Here is a 16,791-nt window from a genome sequence, read left to right as displayed (position 1 = left end):
TAATTATCTCTGCCATGTTCCTTATCTCCTTCCCCTATCCCTCCTATGTTTTAAACCAAAAAATATTGATTTACTTATGCACGCTTTTCGCGTGACCTTGAGCGGGACTAAGTTGCTGGCGCTGTGCCGGCTGCACCTTATCTCAATAAGATAAAAGATAAAACTTTCAAAAATACTCACAATACACGCGAAAATTTTTTACATCTTCTTTTGTAACGTTTAGAGCTGGTACCTCCTTCAAACAGGAGGATTCGGTCGCATCGTTTTTCAGACCCTTGCGGGCTTGGGAGTATTTGGTACCATTTTTCTGACCGCGGGAGGATTCGGGGCTGCGCCCATTCCCCCTCAAGTAAATTGATCGGTTGACGGCTGGGCGGCCGTGGTGACAGTCTCTCGTACCCCTGAACATCTGGTACAGACACAAGTGGATACCTGGAGATGGGCTCGCAACTGACGGTTTAGGCGGGCTGGTCACGGCTTCTTGGCAGTAGGCTGAAGCAAGCACTTTGTGATCATGACTGTGTGCAATCGGAAGCTTTCTTCCGAAAGATGTGTTCAAATTAAAGTGGAATCGTTATGGTGGAGGAGGGTGCTTACGTAAAACTTTTAATAATGTAAATTCAGTGCAGAGAAATTTAAACTCTTTTATTTTATAGACTTAACACAGCATCAGAGATCAAGCTACAAGCTAGGACAGTGATGTGCTTTCCTATATATACCAGCATTCTATAATTTTGTTTTATGAAAATAAATATGACTTTGCTATCTTTGCCATGTGCATCAGTTTGTAACTTTAGTTATTTAAACAGAATATGTGAGTCTGTGCTTCTTAATTAACCTCTTTTATTAATAATTGTCTTTCTGTTTCAGACTACATATTCGTAATGTAATAAAATTATTTCCATCACTTTATCTCTATTATGACTACCTAACGAATACGCAATATCTTTGCTCCACTTCTTAGCATTTGCTTAAGTTATTATTCTTTTAATAATTTTGGTCTTCGTTTTATAAAATAGGTCCTTGAGGGGTAATTTATTTCAGATAATAAGTTGAGAACCAAATTTTCATTTCAGTACGTTGGCTTTATTTTATCTCTCTTATTTCAAAACTCAGTATAGCGAATTCGTCGTAAGTGTACAAGTGCCAGTAAAAATATAAGTCTCCACTTACGGACAGAAACCATCTACAAAAACGGCAAACAAAAAACCTAGGTGTCTCTATCACTTTAGCCCATACAATTTAACAATAAGACCAGGAGTTGGAGCCGCGTGTCCCACTAAAATTTCTAGTTCAAATGGTCACTCGACATAGCTAAGCAATGGCTTTGCTGTGCATTTGCCTTTTTATAATGTTTCCTTTAACATTCATGGTCACTCTTCAATTCTATCAGGGGAGATTTTCACGAAAGCAAGGATAAGCCTTTGCTTTAGGAACAAGGTAATCTTCCGTCTCCAAATGTAAGGGTCTGTCACAATAAGTAAAATGCTCTTGAACCATTATCTAGCTGAAGACCCAAATATATCCATACACAATCTCTAAATAGGCGCAATTCTATCTTCTAATGACATGCCACAGCACAAATTAGCCACAATTGAGTTCCCTCTGAGTGTGTTTCCAGAATCACCAGCTTTACACCACGGCAGCATATGGGTCCTAGTCCACTATCATCAATCGTAACTCACAATCACAATCATCAGTTTTGCTCCTCATAGCCCATTAATAATCTTCACTACTAATAAATCCGCCCCCCATGAACCATGGACATTGCCGTTGGTGGGGACGCTTGCGTGCCTCAGCGATACGGATAGCCGTACCGTAGGTGCAACCACAACGGAGGGATATCTGTTGAGAGGCCAGACAAACGCGTGGTTCCTGAAGAGGTTCAGCAGCCTTTCCAGTAGTTGCAAGGGCAACAGTCTGGATGATTGACTGATCTGGCCTTGTAACAATAACCAAAACGGCCTGGCTGTGCTGGTACTGCGAATGGCTGAAAGCAAGGGAAAACTTCGGCCGTAATTTTTCCCGACGGCATGCAGCTTTACTCTATGATTAAATGATGATTGCGTCCTCTTGCGTAAAATATTCTGGAGGTAAAATAGTCCCCCATTCGGATCTCCGGGCGGGGACTACTCAAGAGGATGTCGTTATCAGGAGAAAGAAAACTGGCGTTATACGGATCGGAGCGTGGAATGTCAGATCCCTTAATCGGGCAGGTAGGTTAGAAAATTTAAAAAGGGAAATGGATAGGTTAAAGTTAGATATAGTGGGAAGTAGTGAAGTTCGGTGACAGGAGGAACAAGACTTCTGGTCAGGTGACTACAGGGTTATAAACACAAAATCAAATAGGGGTAATGCAGAAGTAGGTTTAATAATGAATAGGAAAATAGGAATGCGCGTAAGCTACTACAAACAGCATAGTGAACGCATTATTGTGGCCACTATCGACACAAAGCCCATGCCTACTAGCTCTACAGATGACGAAGAAATTGAAGAAATGTATGAAGAAATACACTCCTGGAAATGGAAAAAAGAACACATTGACACCGGTGTGTCAGACTCACCATACTTGTTCCGGACACTGCGAGAGGGCTGTACAAGCGATGATCACACGCACGGCACAGCGGACACACCAGGAACCGCGGTGTTGGCCGTCGAATGCGCTAGCTGCGCAGCATTTGAGCACCGCCGCCGTCAGTGTCAGCCAGTTTGCCGTGGCATACGTAGCTCCATCGCAGTCTTTAACACTGGTAGCATGCCGCGACAGCGTGGACGTGAACCGTATGTGCAGTTGACGGACTTTGAGCGAGGGCGTATAGTGGGCATGAGGGAGGCCGGGTGGACGTACCGCCGAATTGCTCAACACGTGGGGCGTGAGGTCTCCACAGTACATCGATGTTGTCGCCAGTGTTCGGCGGAAGGTGCACGTGCCCGTCGACCTGGGACCGGACCGCAGCGACGCACGGATGCACGCCAAGACCGTAGGATCCTACGCAGTGCCGTAGGGGACCGCACCGCCACTTCCCAGCAAATTAGGGACACTGTTGCTCCTGGGGTATCGGCGAGAACCATTCGCAACCGTCTCCATGAAACTGGGCTACGGTCCCGCACACCGTTAGGCCGTCTTCCGCTCACGGTCTAACATCGTGCAGCCCGCCTCCAGTGGTGCCGCGACAGGCGTGAATGGAGGGACGAATGGAGACGTGTCGTCTTCAGCGATGAGAGTCGCTTCTGCCTTGGTGCCAATGATGGTCGTATGCGTGTTTGGCGCCGTGCAGGTGAGCGCCACAATCAGGACTGCATACGACCGAGGCACACAGGGACAACACCCGGCATTATGGTGTGGGGAGCGATCTCCTACACTGGCCGTACACCTCTGGTGATCGTCGAGGGGACACTGAATAGTGCACGGTACATCCAAACCGTCATTGAACCCATCGTTCTACCATTCCTAGACCGGCAAGGGAACTTGCTGTTCCAACAGGACAATGCACGACCGCATGTATCCCGTGCCATCCAACGTGCTCTAGAAGGTGTAAGTCAACTACCCTGGCCAGCAAGATCTCTGGATCTGTCCCCCATTGAGCATGTTTGGGACTGGATGAAGCGTCGTCTCACGCGGTCTGCACGTCCAGCACGAACGTTGGTCCAACTGAGGCGCCAGGTGGAAATGGCATGGCAAGCCGTTCCACAGGACTACATTCAACATCTCTACGATCGTCTCCATGGGAGAATAGCAGCCTGCATTGCTGTGAAAGGTGGATATACACTGTACTAGGGCCGACATTGTGCATGCTCTGTTGCCTGTGTCTATGTGCCTGTGGTTCTGTCAGTGTGATCATGTGATGTATCGGACCCCAGGAATGTGTCAATAAAGTTTCCCCTTCCTGGGACAATGAATTCACGGTGTTCTTATTTAAATTTCCAGGAGTGTAAAAGGAATTATTCAGATAGTGAAGGGTGACGAAAATTTAATAGTCATGGGTGACTGGAATTCGGTAGTACGAAAAGGGAGAGAAGGAAACGTAGTAGGTGAATATGGATTGGGGCTAAGAAATGAAAGAGGAAGCCGCCTGGTAGAATTTTGCACATAGCACAACTTAATCATAGCTAACACTTGGTTCAAGGATCATAAAAGAAGGCTGTATACATGGAAGAAGCCTGGAGATACTGACAGGTTTCAGATAGATTATGTAATGGTAAGACAGAGATTTAGGAACCAGGTTTTAAATTGTAAATTATTTCCAGTGGACACGGACCATAATCTATTGGTTATGACCTGTAGATTAAAACTGAAAAAACTGCAAAAAGGTGGAAATTTAATGAGATGGGACCTGTATAAACTGAAAGAACCAGAGGTTGTACAGAGTTTCAGGGAGAGCATAAGGGAACAATTGACAGGAATTGGGGAAAGAAATACAGTAGAAGAAGAATGGGTAGCTTTGAGGGATGAAGTAGTGAAGGCAGCAGAGGATCAAGTAGGTAAAAAGACCAGGGCTAGTAGACATCCTTGGGTAACAGAAGAAATATTGAATTTAATTGATGAAAGTGGAAAATATAAAAATGCAGTAAATGAAGCAGGCAAAGAGGAATACAAACGTCTCAAAAATGATATCAACAGGAAGTGCAAAATTGCTAAGCAGAAATGGCTAGAGGACAAATGTAAGGATGTAGAGGCTTATCTCACTAGGAGTAAGATAGATACTGCCTACAGGAAAATTGAAGAGGCCTTTGGAGATAAGAGAACCACTTGTATGAACATCAAGAGCTCAGATGGAAACCCAGTTCTAAGCAAAGAAGGCAAACCAGAAAGGTGGAAGGAGTATATAGAGGGTCTATACAAGGGCGATGTTTGACAGAGCACTGAATGACCTGAGTCGAAACAAGGCCCCGGGAATAGACAACATCTGGTGAGCAAGATGTATGAAACAGGCAAAATATCCTCAGACTTCAAGAAGAATATAATAATTCCAATCCCAAAGAAAGCAGGTGTTGACAGATGTGAAAATTACCGAACTATCACTTTAATAAGTCACAGTTGTAAAATACTAACGCGAATTCTTTACAGATGAATGGAAAAACTAGTAGAAGCCGACCTCGGGGAAGATCAGTTTGGATTCCGTACAAATATTGGAACACGTGAGGCAATACTGACCCTACGACTTATCTTAGAAGAAAGATTAAGGAAGGGCAAACCTACGATACTAGCATTTGTAGACTTAGAGAAACCTTTTGACAATGTTGACTGGAATACTCTCTTTCAAATTCTTAAGGTGGCAGGGGTAAAATACAGGGAGCGAAAGGTTAGTTACAATTTGTACGGAAACCAGATGGCAGTTATAAGAGTCGAGGGACATGAAAGGGAAGCAGTGATAAGGAACGGAGTGAGACAGGGTTGTAGCCTCTCCCCGATGTTATTCAATCTGTATATTGAGCAAGCAGTGAAGGAAACAAAAGAAAAATTTGGAGTAGGTATTAAAATCCAGGGAGAAGAAATAAAAACTCTGAGGTTCGCCGATGACATTGTAATTCTGTCAGAGACAGCAAAGGACTTGGAAGAGCAGTTGAATGGAATGGACAGTGTCTTGAATGGAGGATATAAGATGAACAACGAAAGCAAAACAAGGATAATGGAATGTAGTCGAATTAAGTCGAGTGATGCTGAGGGAATTAGATTAGGAAATGAGATACTTAAAGTAGTAAAGGAGTTTTGCTATTTGGGGAGCAAAATAACTCATGATGGTCGAAGTAGAGAGGATATAAAATGTAGACTGGCAATGGCAAGGAAAGCTTTTCTGAAGAAGAGAAATTTGTTAACATCGAGTATAGATTTAAGTGTCAGAAAGTCATTTCTGGAAGTATTTGTATGGAGTGTAGCCATGTATGGCAGTGAAACATGGACGATAAATAGTTTGGACAAGAAGAGAATAGAAGCTTTCGAAATGTGGTGCTACAGAAGAATGATGAAGATTAGATGGGTAGATCACATGACTAATGAGGAATTGTTGAATAGGATTTGGGAGAAGAGAAGTTTGTGGCACAACTTGACTAGAAGAAGGGATCGGTTGGTAGGACATGTTCTGAGGTATCAATGGATCACCAATTTAGTATTGGAGGGCAGCATGGAGGGTAAAAATCGTAGAGGGGGCCCAAGAGATGAATACACTATGCAGATTCAGAAGGATGTAGGTTGCAGTAGGTACTGAGAGATGAAGATGCTTGCACAGGATAGAGTAGCATGGAGAGCTGCATTAAACCAGTCTCACGGCTGAAGACCACAACAACAACAACTAATAAATAAAACTACCATGACAATATACAAGGGGTGTTCAATAAATAATGCAATAAGTTTTTCTCTGCTCAAATTTCGGTCGAAAGAAATTATGAATTTCTTGTAAGATTTCTTGGAATATTACCGCTTCATCCTCTATAGTTTCACGAAGGTCCGATAGGTGGTGGCGCTATATGTATCTTTCGTGTTGGTGTTTGTAATTGAGATGTGTTCCAAGCAGAGAGCTGTGATTGAGTTGATTTTGACGGAAAACCAGAGCATCGCAGATATTCATAGGCTCTTGCAGATTGTCTATGGAGGTGTGGTAGTGCACAAAAGCATGATGAGTCTTTGGGCGAGGCGTTTTTTATTAATACAACAAGGGCGCGCACACCTGGCCGATCTCCCGCGTGTCAGCAGGCGGCATGCAGCTGTAACTCCTGGAATGAGTTCTTCAGCACAAGAAGTAAGCACCCGAGAGGAGCTACCAGAACTTCATTCACTCTTCTTCTACATCTACTCCATAGTTCGTATCTCGCACCTTCCGATTCCGCAGGAAACAGCACGTGTATGATGGGCTGGTTATTGATGCAGTAAGATGCTGGCTCGAGGTCGACCAGTACTGTGGTACCATGCGGGCACACAGCCCCCCTTCCCTCCCTGCCTCCCCCCCCCCCCCCCCAGTAAGGCGGCGCAAAGCCGTCGTATTAAACGCAGATTATGTTGAAAAATAGAGTTTTGTAGCCAAAAGAGCGAGGAAAAATATGGTGTTTTGCAGTCCTGCATAGACCCAACCTGCGCTCAGAAGGAAATGTTGCACTGCTTTCTGAACACCCCTCCTACAAAGCGAATCGAGATCTATCGACACCAGCCTGAGCATAAGCACCAACACTGTCAGTGCACAAGCTGTGGCGGGGGATTAGAGAGGCAGTTTCCCGCCACAGAACACGTGACTGGCGGTTGCTGTGCGGCCGTGGTAAGCGACCTTGGAGAAAACCAAGAGGAAGCTTGGGGCAGTGTTTGCGCATTTGGAGATATTTATACGCCAGAGAAAAATTGATAAAAACAAACCTAGAGGGACAGGGAGATGGAAGTTGGCACTCATGGACAGAAAAATATGTAAACTAAATTATCTATATGCACCACAAAAATATATAATAGTTTAAAAGTTATTGTTGCCTCAAAAATTGTAAATTTATGGAAGTTCAAATGCTAATACTCTGGCAATGCTTTGGCCAATTAATATGAACAAAGTGTTTATGGATGCGGCTAGCAGAGCTGCATCGAGCAATCATAGCCGATTTAACATAATATGTACCATTTTTGAATGAGAGGTCGGAATATGGGAGTCGACTGAGAGTAATTTTGTTTTTGGTAATAAATAAATTTAAAGAGACGAAACTAGGGCCGGTCGGTGTGGCCGAGCGGTTCTAGGCGCTTCAGTTCGGAACAGCGCGACCGCTACGGTCGCAGGTTCGAACCGTGCCTCGGGAATGGATGTGTGTGATGTCCTTGGGTTAGTTAGGTTTAGGTGGGTCTAAGTTCTAGGGGACTGATGAGCTCAGATAGTCCCATAGTGCTCAGAGTCACTTGAACCAATTGAACGAAACTAGCGGTAGCACTCTAAAGGTTGAAGAGGTAGGTGAGTAATTAAGTATGTATTTTTATTTGTTTATTTATGTTTGGTATCAAAAATCTGGGAAAAGCAAATCTCACTACAAGATCATTATTTGTGAAATAATGGCAGATACAGAGAATCTGACTTTACATTGTTATTGCCCACAAATTTTCCATATTTTTCCATGTATCACATGTGTTTTTGTGTTTAGTTTTTGAATATTCGTAATTTTTTGTCAAACATTGATTTGAGTTAGGCAGTAGTTTCGAGGGTGCATAGGGCGGCCATCATTGATGGGAGTTGAGTTTGAGCGATGCTAAGAACCGGACGTGCCGCACATCTCGGGATAGTATTGGGTTGGTAGCCACGATCGGGGACAAGTATGTATGTAGAGACGTTCAAAAACGATCAAGTTGAGGACAATATAGTGGTTTAGGACAGCAGACAAAAGTGTATTTTCTGAACTGTGAACAGACTGTCGAGTGCCGTGATCATGATTTACGAATTTTATAGTAAAGTGTTATAGCATCAGTTATTAACAGCCGACCTAACGTAAAAGACTGCATTTTGAGTGTTTAATCAATATACCGAAGGCTTTCGTGGTCAAATAGAAATAAACTACTTGTTCAAATTATAAATCAACATGAGTTACTCAATATTTTTTTTTTAAATTGCGACATTGGCCAAGGGGACAGATCGGCAACTGGGCACAACACACAAGTGTTGTAGGTAGTCTAAACTCACACGAGAAGGCGAGGCATGCGGCGTCAAGCGACAGTCTGCGTTGGACACATCGAGCAATGACAGCCCCCACATCTATATCGTAACGGTTACGCTGACCGATTTTGTGTATCGTGGCTAGTGGTCATAGGGAAAGGAATGTGAGTAGGGGCTGCATATTTTAAAATTGTTTTTGTGTCCCAGACTTAGTTTTAAGAAATGAGTACATAGATGCAGAATACAAAATACAACTACACAGGTGTGTGGCTGTTAATACAAACGAATACAGTACAGCTGTGAAAATCGAAACTAATATAGAAACACATGACCGGAAGCTGCAGTGGTGGTTTATAAGTACTGTTCGAAATGACGGCCACGATGTGTGTGGCAAAGCTGAACTCTTCGCAGGGAGGATTGCTGAACACGATCCAACATGTTTCTATCACTTTGCGTAATATCACAGGCGTGTTGTATTCTGCGCTGAAGGGTGTTTACGTAAGCAACCTCTCCTTCATAAATCACAGAATTCAGATGGCCCCACAAAAAGAAATCCAGTGGATTCAGGTCTGGTGATCTTGCTGGCCATGATACAGGGCCTCCACGACCGATCAGTTTCGAAGGGAAGGCATTGTCCAGGTGAAGTCGCACTGTGCCACTGAAGTGAGCGGGGGCACCATCATGTATACAGGGTGTTACAAAAAGGTACGGCCAAACTTTCAGGAAACATTCCTCACACACAAAGAAAGAAAATATGTTATGTGGACATGTGTCCGGAAACGCTTACTTTCCATGTTAGAGCTCATTTTATTACTTCTCTTCAAATCACATTAATCATGGAATGGAAACACACAGCAACAGAACGTACCAGCGTGACTTCAAACACTTTGTTACAGGAAATGTTCAAAATGTCCTCGGTTAGCGAGGATACATGCATCCACCCTCCGTCTCATGGAATCCCTGATGCGCTGATGCAGCCCTGGAGAATGGCGTATTGTATCACAGCCGTCCACAATACGAGCACGAAGAGTCTCTACATTTGGTACCGGGGTTGCGTAGACAAGAGCTTTCAAATGCCCCCATAAATGAAAGTCAAGAGGGTTGAGGTCTGGAGAGCGTGGACGCCATGGAATTGGTCCGCCTCTACCAATCCTTTAGTCACCGAATCTGTTGTTGAGAAGCGTACGAACACTTCGACTGAAATGTGCAGGAGCTCCATCGCGCATGAAACACATGTTGTGTCGTACAGACACATGTTCTGCACGAAGAATTGCCTCGTCCATTACAGGTGTCCTTGTCGTTCTAGGTCTTCCCCAGTTGCGAGTCATTCGCTGGAATTTTCCGTGCTCCCTAAGACGCCGATCAATTGCTTCGAACGTCTTCCTATCGGGACACCTTCGCTCTGGAAATCTGTCTCGATACAAACGTACCGCGCCACGGCTATTTCCCCGTGCTAATACATACATCAAATGGGCATCTGCCAACTCCGCATTTGTAAACATTGCACTGACTGCAAAACCACGTTCGTGATGAACTCTAACCTGTTGATGCTACGTACTGATGTGCTTGATGCTAATACTGTAGAGCAGTGAGTCACCACAAGCACCGAAGTCAACATTACCTTCCTTCAATTGCGCCAACTGAATCGAGGAAGTACAGTACATACTGACGAAACTAAAATGAGCTCTAACATGGAAATTAAGCGTTTCCGGACACATGTCCACATAACATCTTTTCTTTATTTGTGTGTGAGGAATGTTTCCTGAAAGTTTGGCCGCACCTTTTTGTAGCACCCTGTATACCACAGGTTCATACGAGAGACCAAAGTAACGTCTCCCAACAATTCCGGTAATGTAGCATCCAGGAAACGCAGATACAGCTCTCCTGTAAGCCTTTGTCGTAGCACTTGTGGCCCTATGAGATGGTGATACTACCACACCGGCTATTGACAAAGCATCGTTGTTGTTACCCTTGTATCACTGTGCTGTGGGGGTTTTCTTCCGCCCACTCGTGCCAATTATGCGAATTCACTACACCCTCCTTCGTGAAATAGGCTTCGTCGGTGAACGCTATTGCTCGTTAAAAATGCTGGTCGTGGGTCCGGCGCCGTAAGATATACACTCCTGGAAATTGAAATAAGAACACCGTGAATTCATTGTCCCAGGAAGAGGAAACTTTATTGACACATTCCTGGGGTCAGTACATCACATGATCACACTGACAGAACCACAGGCACATAGACACAGGCAACAGAGCATGCACAATGTCGGCACTAGTACAGTGTATATCCACCTTTCGCAGCAATGCAGGCTGCTATTCTCCCATGGAGACGATCGTAGAGATGCTGGATGTAGTCCTGTGGAACGGCTTGCCATGCCATTTCCACCTGGCGCCTCAGTTGGACCAGCGTTCGTGCTGGACGTGCAGACCGCGTGAGACGACGCTTCATCCAGTCCCAAACATGCTCAATGGGGGACAGATCCGGAGATCTTGCTGGCCAGGGTAGTTGACTTACACCTTCTAGAGCACGTTGGGTGGCACGGGATACATGCGGACGTGCATTGTCCTGTTGGAACAGCAAGTTCCCTTGCCGGTCTAAGAATGGTAGAACGATGGGTTCAATGACGGTTTGGATGTACCGTGCACTATTCAGTGTCCCCTCGACGATCACCAGAGGTGTACGGCCAGTGTAGGAGATCGCTCCCCACACCATGATGCCGGGTGTTGGCCCTGTGTGCCTCGGTCGTATGCAGTCCTGATTGTGGCGCTCACCTGCACGGCGCCAAACACGCATACGACCATCATTGGCACCAAGGCAGAAACGACTCTCATCGCTGAAGACGACACGTCTCCATTCGTCCCTCCATTCGCGCCTGTCGCGACACCACTGGAGGCGGGCTGCACGATGTTGGGGCGTGAGCGGAAGACGGCCTAACGCTGTGCGGGACCGTAGCCCTGCTTCATGGAGACGGTTGCGAATGGTCCTCGCCGATACCCCAGGAGCAACAGTGTCCCTAATTTGCTGGGAAGTGGCGGTGCGGTCCCCTACGGCACTGCGTAGGATCCTACGGTCTTGGCGTGCATCCGTGCGTCGCTGCGGTCCGGTCCCAGGTCGACGGGCACGTGCACCTTCCGCCGACCACTGGCGACAACATCGATGTACTGTGGAGACCTCACGCCCCACGTGTTGAGCAATTCGGCGGTACGTCCACCCGGCCTCCCGCATGCCCACTATACGCCCTCGCTCAAAGTCCGTCAACTGCACATACGGTTCACGTCCACGCTGTCGCGGCATGCTACCAGTGTTAAAGACTGCGATGGAGCTCCGTATGCCACGGCAAACTGGCTGACACTGACGGCGGCGGTGCACAAATGCTGCGCAGCTAGCGCCATTCGACGGCCAACACCGCGGTTCCTGGTGTGTCCGCTGTGCCGTGCGTGTGATCATTGCTTGTACAGCCCTCTCACAGTGTCCGGAGCAAGTATGGTGGGTGTGACACACCGGTGTCAATGTGTTCTTTTTTCCATTTCCAGGAGTGTAGTTGCAGAAGTCCAGCCTCCTCTATTAGTCTTCCGGCAATAATGCCTGTACCTTCTGTATGCGAAAGGGATGGTAATGGTTTCTATGGAGAACTCGCATAGCAGTAGATTGTGACATTCCGACCGCAGTGGCGAAAGAACTGGTGCTTATTGTTCTGTCCTCCGCAACGGTTTGTAACATTCTTTCTTCGTCGTCCGCACTGTACGACGACGGTCGGCCACGGCCACTAAATCCTGTAGGTGCTACACATGCACCATACTCCCTCAAGTTCCTATCCACAGAGTAAAACATTTTTGCGGGTGGAAGGCGCCGGCTAGGAAAACTCTCGTGATACATTGCAACTTCAATTCTTCCATCTGCAAGCCCGTAGGTGAGGTCGATGTTGGCTTGCTCCTCGTTTGTGAACCTTGCCATGGTACTGTAGTAACACTGCGACGCGGCCGTTGGCAGCTGTCGACATGGAGAGTATCGGGCAGAGTGAGCAGCGCAGAGGAGTTATAAATATGTCATGCACGCCGCGATTTTACTTCCGCCGTTGATCACTCTTTCGGCTTACAGGACACACATTCAATAACGTGGAGCTGTACACTCTGTTACCGCTGGCAACGTGTGATGCACAAGTTCTGATACGATTTCACATACATTACGATGGGATTTGTTCTTTTTTCGTATCTTTCAAACGCTGGCAGATACACATCAGCTCATTGGTGTGTCGTGTATTGTATCTATGGGTGAATGGCATGTCGTGATCGTGAGGCTCGTCAGTATCTCGTTCAATGGTTAACAGGTATTTATGTTTTACATACACAGTAAACCAAAGAGAACGAAATTAACAGCGGTGCGTCATGTGTTACTCATAGCAGCATGCGGTCGTCGACATATTTTTCCTCATTTATGACTCATGGTATTACAAAAAGGTACGGCCAAACTTTCAGGAAACATGCCTTATACACAAATAAAGAAAAGATCCTATGTGGACATGTGTCCGGAAACGCTAAATTTACATGTTAGAGCTCATTTTACTTTTGTCAGTATGTTCTTCCACCTACGCTCAATGGAGCACGTTATCATGATTTCAAACGGGATACTCAACCTGTGCAACTAGAACATGTGCCTTTACAACTGCGACACAGCATGTGGTTCATGCACGATGGAGCTCCTGCATATTTCAGTCGAAGTGTTCGTATGCTTCTCAACAACAGATTCGGTGACCGATGGATTGATAGAGGCGGACCAATTCCATGGCGTCCACGCTCTCCTGATCTCAACCCTCTTGACTTTCATTTATGGGGGCATTTGAAAGCTCTTGTCTACGCAACCCCGGTACCAAATGTAGAGACTCTTCGTGCTCGTATTGTGGACGGCTGTGATACAATACGCCATTCTCCAGGGCTGCATCAGCTCATCAGGGATTCCTTGCGACGGAGGGTGGATGCATGTATCTTCGCTAACGGAGGACATTTTGAACATTTCCTGTAACAAAGTGTTTGAAGTCACGCTGGTACGTTCTGTTGCTGTGTGTTTTCATTCCATGATTAATGTGATTTGAAGAGAAGTAGTAAAATGGAAAGTAAGCGTTTCCGGACACAAGTCCACATAACATATTTTCTTTCTTTGTGTGTGAGGAATGTTTCCTGAAAGTTTGGCCGTACCTTTTTGTAACACCCGGTATATATTCGTGCCATAGCACGTGGAGACTCGAACTAGTAGTTTAATCTACAGTGCTTATTGCACAGTACCGAAATAACACTCATACGTACAAGGGGTGGACAAAAATAGTGAAAAATCCAACAACACAATACATTACAATGTCTAACACTGTATAGGAAAACCGTTGGCGTTCAAAACAGCTTCCAGTTGTCCCGAAATGGATGTATGTTGTGGTTTTCAAAGGAATCTTATAACATTGTTCCTGGAAAATAATGACAGATTCGGATAACGGTAATGCTGTTGGAAAATGATCACGCACCCTTTCCTCCAACCTAGACCACAAAGGCTGAGGAACACTGAAATCTCGTGACGTTAGTTGCCATGCAAGATATGACATTTCATCATCGAGCTGACCACACCAGTCCTGGACTGTGTGAGCTATGTCAATGGGGGCCTTGTCGATCTAGAATACAGCATCATTATCGGGATAAGAACCTCACTCAATCGCTAACAGTAACGCCACCTCTCAGTATACCGATGGGGCCTATGGAATACCACTATATGGTTGCCCCATTCATCACCAAACTCCTGTCATGTTCCACTCTTTGGACGTTAACTCGGCCACAAGTTAGAAACGGTGTGAAACAAGGCTCACTCGACCAAACGACTTTCATCCATTGCTCCATAGTCCTGGTTTTCCAATGGAGGTTTCCATTTCTGACGAGTAGGTTTGCAATTCCAGCTCACCCTGCAATTCCCTTCTTTTGGATCCCCCTTCATGTTGTCTTTAGCACTGACAGGGTTCACAAGTGCGAAATTAGTTCTGCAATGACTTTTTTCAGCTGTCGTCTTCGTATTGTTCGTCACAATCCCCTTCAATGACCGTCTGTCACCCAACAAACTCTTTCGTCCGTCTTGTGACTTAGCAGATGGTTTTTATTACGCTTTCCCTGTATATCGTAAAAACCTTCCATGTCTTGAAACACACAACACTTCGGCTACCTTGGTTACAGAAATACCCGTCATACGAGCACCAACAATTCGCCCACATTTCCAATGCCATCACCTCCGACGTAATGCACTCACAACTACACTACTGGCCATTAAAATTGCTACACCACCAACATGCCCTGCTACAGACGCGAAATTTAACCGACAGGAAGAAGATGCAGTGATACCCAATTGATTAGCTTTTCAGAGCATTCACACATGGTTGACACCGGTGGCGACACCTACAACGCGCTGACATGAGGACAGTTTCCAACCGTTTTCACATACACAAACAGCAGTTGAACGGCGTTGCCTGGTGAAACGTTGTTGTGATGCCTCGTGTAAGGAGGAGAAATGCGTACCATCACGTTCCCGACTTTGATAAAGGTCGGATTGTAGCCTATCACGATTGCGGTTTATCGTCTCGCGACATTGTTGCTCGCGTTGGTCGACATTCAATGACTGTTAGTAGAATATGGAATCGGTGGGTTCAGGAGGGTAATACGGAAGGCAGTGCTGGATCCCAAAGGCCTCGTATCACTAGCAGTCGAGATGACAGGCATGTTATCCGCATGGCTGTAACGGATCGTGCAGCCACGTCTCGACCCCTGAGTCAACAGATGGGGACGTTTGAAAGACGACAACCATTTGCACGAACAGTTCGACGACGTTTGTAACAGCATGGACTATGATCTAAGAGACCATGGCTGTGGTTACCCTTGAAGCTGCGTCACAGACAGGAGCGCCTGCGATGGTGTACTCCACGACGAAGCTGGGTGTACGAATGGCAAAACGTCATTTTTTCAGATGAATCCAGGTTCTGTTTACAGCATCGTGATGGTATCATCCGTGTTTGGCGACATCGCGGAGAACGCACATTGTAAGCGTGTATTCGTCATCGCCATACTGGCATATCACCCGGCGTGATGGTATGGGGTGCCACTGGCTACACGTCTCGGTCACCTCTTTTTCGCATTGACGGCACTCTGAACAGTGGACGTTACATTTTAGATGTGTTACGACACGTGGCTCTACCCTTCATTCGATCCCTGTGAAACCCTACATTCAGCAGGATAATGCACGACCGCATGTTGCAGGTCCTGTACGGGCCTTTCTGGATACAGAAAATGTTCGACTGCTGTCCTTCCAACACATTCTCCAGATCTCTCACCAACTGAAAACGTCTGGTCAATGGTGGCCCACTACTCTTGATGAACTGTGGTATCGTGTTGAAGCTGCTTGGGCAGCTATACCTGTACACGCCAGGCGTATCAAGGCCGTTATTACGGTCAGAGTTGGTTGTTCTGGGTACAGGTTTCTCAGGATCTATGCGCCCAAATTGCGTGAAAATGTAATCACATGTCAGTTCTAGTATAATATATTTGTCCAATTAATACTCGTTCATCATCTGCATTTCTTTTTGGTGTAGCAATTTTAATGGCCAGTAGTGTACACAGAAAATTGTTCCTACCACCACTGACACTTGGAACGCCTTGAAGACGTTGCGCAAGTGTCATTCGTGGTTAAACACAAATGCGCAACCTGCAGTGTTCGCTATCATATGCATTTATGTCCAAGCGTGCATTCCGCACGGTGTTTCCATATTTTCGTCGAACGCCTGCTGGTTCACAGACATGATTTAAGACGGGAAGGAACGCTTTATTAAATAGTTACAACAGAGACAGTGGAGGTCATTTTCATGGCAAAGATAGCAGTATTTAAATTCTGCCCTGCTACTTACTCGGATACTTCCAAGAAGTATAGACGTGATTCATCTTGCTCTCTGGATGCGCCTTACCTCACACACAGTTGGCTGCTACTTGGCGGCTTTTTGTGCCGCTGATTGCTGACATCCTTCATCGCTGTAAAAGTAATTACCCCGAGCAGAAACTCATTCCGAAACAGCGCAGACATCCGCTCATTTCCAGAGACTGCTGTCGACAGGCGATTCGTAATTTGTCACACTTCGCGAGGGAAGCTGCTAATTAAACACGCCGCATCGCT

Source organism: Schistocerca gregaria, chromosome 6, assembly GCF_023897955.1.
Source record: "Schistocerca gregaria isolate iqSchGreg1 chromosome 6, iqSchGreg1.2, whole genome shotgun sequence".
Lineage (NCBI taxonomy): Eukaryota > Metazoa > Arthropoda > Insecta > Orthoptera > Acrididae > Schistocerca > Schistocerca gregaria.
This window is presented reverse-complemented; position numbering follows the sequence as displayed.